The 5,323-nt window shown below is 49.3% G+C and overlaps 1 long non-coding RNA gene across 1 annotated transcript; it reads right to left on the bottom strand.

Annotated features, from left to right (window-relative positions):
* Positions 1-2,107: 2,107 nt before the first annotated feature.
* LOC144331600 (uncharacterized) lies at positions 2,108-4,843 on the bottom strand. Its single transcript, XR_013398879.1, has 3 exons — positions 4,791-4,843; positions 3,903-4,013; positions 2,108-2,397 (listed from the first exon to the last, which is right to left on the bottom strand). It is a non-coding gene; the product is annotated as an uncharacterized LOC144331600 (long non-coding RNA).
* Between the last annotated feature and the right edge of the window lie 480 nt (positions 4,844-5,323).

The raw sequence follows: 5,323 nt of genomic DNA, 5'->3' as shown, positions 1-5,323 counted from the left end.
GGCATGAGCCACTGCACCCAGCCAATTAAGGAAGATTTAATGGAACAAGGAAGGTGATCAAAAAGGCAAAAGAGTCTATTGGAGAAACAAAGGCCAGAGAGATTTGAAAAGGAACCAAATATACTTTTACAAATGAAAAAATGCAAATGTTGAAACTATGAATTAAACAGCTGAAGAGAGAATCAATGAATTGGAACACAGATATGAAGAAATTTCCTAGGATGCAACACAGAAAGATGAGAAGAGAGAAAATATGAAAGAAAGGTAAGAAGGCTGCGAGGAGAGAATGAGTGAGTCTAATGTACATCTAATCAGAATTCCTAGAATTCCACATCCCTGGATGAGGTGGTACTAAGTGGAGGCAATGGGTAGGGGTGCAGTGCAGGGCTGTTCTAGGCAGAGGGAACAGCATGTGCAAGGCCCTGAGGAACCTAACCAAAGCTGCTCTGCTAGAGCCCTTGCCCTGTGCTGCCTTATGCAGGGCAATGCTGGGGCACAGATGGGGCTTAAACACTGTCCCTGCCTGAGCAGTAGGCAGTCTGGTGGGGAGCCAGCCACAGTGAGGTGGACAGCCATGCTACTGCCTGGCCAACTCCATTTCCCCTTCAACTGCTAACTATACCGCTTCTCCTCTCCAGCTCTCAGGCCACATGGCCCAGGTAGAGCTAGCCCCAGTCCTTCACGCTTCAGGGATGGACATGGGACCTCGACCAGGTTAATCACAGCCAGTGAGGTCCAGTTCTGAAACTTTTGGTAGAACCATTGGGCATAGGAAATCTCTGGTTCACCCAGGGGTGCAGACAGGGGAAAATGTTAGTCTGGAACCACTATGAGATGGAACCAACATAAAGAAAGGCCCCCTTTGAGCCCTAGATCCAAGTATCCTGAAGATACCCTGGACATAATGGTTACAGAAGTTAATAGATTTCCTTTTCTGTTTGAGCTGGTCTGAGCTGTTTTTTTTCTGTTACGTGTAATTCCTTGCTCTCTGTCCCTGAAACAGAGGGAAGTCCCAAGACTGGAGACCCCATGGGAGGACCTGGCCCAGTCTAGGAGTCAGTGAGGCTTTTTATGGGAGGTGATAGCCAGGCTGGGTCTTGATAGCTGCACCAGAGTTGGCTGGAGGGAAGAGGTGCGCCCGGGCAGGCTGGTGCAGGTGCTGGCTGCCTTCCCAGGAGTCAAGGCAGCTCACTGGCTCCTGGGCACAGCCTCTGCCCAGGCAGGCCTTGGGCTCCCAGGTCAGCTCTCAGCAGCGGCTTCTGAGGACCTCAGGGTTTAGCAGGAACAGGAGGCCTAAAGAGGGGACAACTCAGAAGCACTGCATAGGGTGGGACAGGCGAGCCTCCAAGGGTCTTATTTCATGAGTCACGTCGGTGTCAGGACCTCCAACCTCAGGATCCACTGAGGTTTGTGAGAGGAGCTGTGTCGGGAGGTCACCAGCCCATCCTGTCCCTCCCTGGCCCCCAGCATGGCCAGTGCCATGGCCACCCCTAGGTCATGTTGCCAGGCAGGTGCAATGTGCAGGGCACCAAACCAAGTGGGCTCAAGAATCTGCTCTTAGCTCTATAATAAAGTCGTTTCAGCTTCTTGATGCCAGCTGACTTGGCACCCACCCATGTTCAGTCTCTTGCAGATCAATCAGCTGATCAGGGGGCTGCATGGGTCTCTGTGCGCTGTGCCTCTGTCACTACCAGCCCAGGCTCCCATGCCCAGCTTAAATACCCTCTCCTTCAAGAACCCTTCCCTAATCACCCAAGGCATAAATGTTCTATTCTGCCTCTAACAGCCCTTTGAATCTGGACCCCAGGCTGCCGTGGGATGTGGTTACTTGTAGGTATGTTGTATTTTCCTTTGGTTCATCACTGTCTACTCAGGGCCTAGCGAGGACCTGGCAGCAATGCCTGGTAGTCCTAGTCAGAGAAATCAGGCCAGAGAAAGAAAGAAGGGACATCCAAATTGGAAAAGAGGAAGTTTTACTATCTCTGTTTGCCAACGATATGAGTAATCTCCAAAAGACTCCTAGATTTGATAAATAAATTCAATAAAGTCTCAAGTTACAAAATCAATGTATACAAATCAGTAGCATTGCCATACATCAATCCCTTTTTTTTTTTCCCTTTGAGGTGGAGTCTCACTCCTGTTGCCCAGGCTGGAGTGCAATGGCACGATCTCGGCTCACTGCATCCTCTGCCTCCCAGGTTCAGCAGTTCTCCTGCCTCTGCCTCCTGAGTAGCTGGGATTACAGGCACCCGCCACCATGCCTGGCTAATTTTTGTATTTTTAGTAGAGATGGAGTTTCACCAGGTTAGTCCATGCCTGTAATCCCAGTGTTTTGGGAGGCTGAGGCGGATGGATCATCTGAGGTCAGGAGTTTGAACTCAATCCCTTTTACAGTACCTAGACACAAAAAGTAAAATGCTTAGGAATATACTTAATCAAGGAGGTGAGAGATCTCCACAAAAAGAACTATAAAACACTGCTGAAAGAAATCATAGATGACAAAAACACATGGAAATACATCCCATGTTCATGGATTAGAACAGTCAATATTTTGAAAGTGACCATACCACCCAAAGCAATCTACAGAGTCACCGCAATTCCAACCAAAATACCAACGTCATTCTTCAGAGAATTAGAAAAAGCAATCTTAAAATTCATATGGCATCAAAAAAGAACCTGAATAGCCAAAGCAATCCTAAGCAAAAAACAAATCTGGAGGCATCACATTACCCAACTTCAAATTATACTATAAGGATATAGTTATCAAGACAGTATCAAGGAAGCGTCTACTGGTATCATGTACTGGCATCAAGGTAGATATACAGACCAATAGAACAGAATAGAGAATCCAGAAATAAAGCCAAATACTTACAGCCAACTGATCTTCCACAAAGTATACAAAAACATAAATTGGGGAAATGACATTCTATTCAATAAACGGTGCTGGGAAAATTGGATAGCCACATGTAGAAGAATGGAACTGGATCCCTATTTCTCATACAAAAGTTAACTCATAATGGGTTAAATACTTAAATCTAAGTCCTGAAATCATAAAAATTCTAGAAGGAACGCTAGGAAAAACTCTTATGAACATTGGCCTAGGCTAAATATTTATGACGAAGGCTCCAAAGGCAAATGTAACAAAAACAAAAGTAAATATTCAGGACCTACTTAAACTAGAAAGCTTCTACACAGCGGAAGTAAACAGACAGCTTAGAGAATGGGAGAAAATATTTGCAAACTATGCATCTGACAAAGGACTAATACCCAGGATCTACAAGGAACTCAAATCAGCAAGAAAAAAAAAAATAATCATCCTGGCTGGGCACAGTGGCTCATACCTGTAATCCCAGCACTTTGGGAGGGCAAGGCGTGTGGATGACTTGAGGTCAGGAGTTTGAGATCAGCCTGGCCAACATGGTGAAACCCTGTCTCTACCAAAAACATAAAAAATTAGCCGGGTGTGGTGGCAGGGCCCATAATCCCAGCTACTCAGTAGGCTGAGGCATGAGACTCAACTTGAATCTGAGAGGCAGAGGTTGCAGTGAGCCAAGATTGCACCACTGCACTCCAGTCTGGGTGACAGAGTGAGACTCTATGTAAAAATAAAAAAAATAATAATAATAATAATAATAATAAATACTTTATAAACATTAATTTACTGACTCTTCTTAACGACCTCAATGGTATATTCTGTTTGATCCCTGTTAACAGACAAGAAAATTCAGGTACAGAGAGGCTAGGTTACTTGTTCAGAGTCGCACAGCCAGTGTGCAGCAGAGCCAGAAGTCAAACCCAGGGAGTCCTTCTCCAGTCTGTGCTCTTAACCCTGGGCCATGACATGCCATCACCCTAGGTGTGCAGTGAGGGGACTGGGGCCCAAAAGGGGAAGGGACTCATACCTGAAGCCACACAACCAGGGTCCAGCCGCAGGCAGGCTCTTTCTCCACAGAGACAGAGCTGGTTTGGGCCCCTCCTTCCTCCTCTTGGTGACAGTTTTGCCCGTGGGCATCCTGTGGGCAAAGGGGAGACTGAGTTTCTGGTTTGTTGGTGTGTTTCAGGAGTGCAGCTTGATGAGGTCAGTCTTTGTGTGCAGAGAGAGGAGCTGGGTGGAGGCTGGCTGGATGCCTGGGCCTAGGCCTCCAGATGAGGGAAAGGAGCAGGGAGGACGAGGGATGCATCATGGCACTGGTATTGCTGAGAGAGACCCCAACCCCCAGGAGGGGTATGTAGGGGTGAGGAAGGGGCTGCTGGTTCCCCCTTGGTGAGCAAGGGCTGGCTATGGGAGGGGCTCCAGGAGCAGAGGGGAAGTGTTAAAGACTCAAACCCAGCCGGGCGCGGTGGCTCACACTTGTAATCCTAGCACTTTGAGAGGCTGAGGTGGGTGAATCACCTGAGGTCAGGAGTTCAGACCAGCCTGCCCAATATGGAGAAACCCCATCTCTACTAAAAATACAAAAATTAGCCAGGTGTGATGGTGCACACCTGTAATCCCAGCTACTAGGGAGGCTGAGGCAGGAGAATTGCTTGAACCTGGGAGGCGGAGGTTGCAGTTAGATGAGATTGCACCACTGCACTCCAGCCTGGGTGACAGAGTGAGACTCTGTCTCAAAAAAAAAAAGATTCAGACCCAGCCTCGGCCCCCTGTGTCACACAAACTGTTCTCCTCCTAGGGCAGGCTTACAGGGGCCCATGCCTGGGGCACCCAGGTTGGCAGGCAGCTTCGTGGATGCCTCTGGGGAGACCTCCCTGACTGCAGGCCGGCTCTGGGGTGCTGCAGAAGAACTCACTTCCGTCTCTCCTATGGTGGTGCTGTAGGCAGCCATGTTAGACACCATGTGATGATGCCTGGTGGTCATGTGATCCCAAGACACCATACCATAGGTCAGCCCAGGACCAATAGCTGGTGTCAGGAAGCAAGGAGCTGAACAGGTTGATTCACCCCCGGGGACTTCCGCCTGACCATCCCAGAAGGCAGCTGCTGACAGGGTCTCCTGGAGGGCTGAGGATGCAGGGAGGTCTGGGGGTCTTGAGGGCCACCTAGGGTCTTGGGGAGTCTTGGGAATTTAGAGGACCTAGGAGACCTTGTGGGGCTTTAGGAAGGCCTAAGGGGCCTGGGGGGCCTTGGGATCGTTGAGGGGCCTGGGAAGGCTTTGAGGGGTCTCTGGAGGATCTTTTGGGCCTTGGGGGCCTGGGGAGCCTTAGGGGACCTCCAGAGGCCTAAGGGACCTTGGGAAATCTTTGGGACCTTAGGGGGCTGGGGATGCAGGAGACTTGAGAGGCCTGGGGCTTTGGGCCAGCCTTGGAAAGCAAGGGGGGCTGG

This window comes from Macaca mulatta, chromosome 10, assembly GCF_049350105.2.
Source record: "Macaca mulatta isolate MMU2019108-1 chromosome 10, T2T-MMU8v2.0, whole genome shotgun sequence".
Classification (NCBI taxonomy): domain Eukaryota; kingdom Metazoa; phylum Chordata; class Mammalia; order Primates; family Cercopithecidae; genus Macaca; species Macaca mulatta.
Note: the sequence above shows the minus strand (reverse complement) of the source record. Positions and strands in the feature narration are given on the sequence as shown.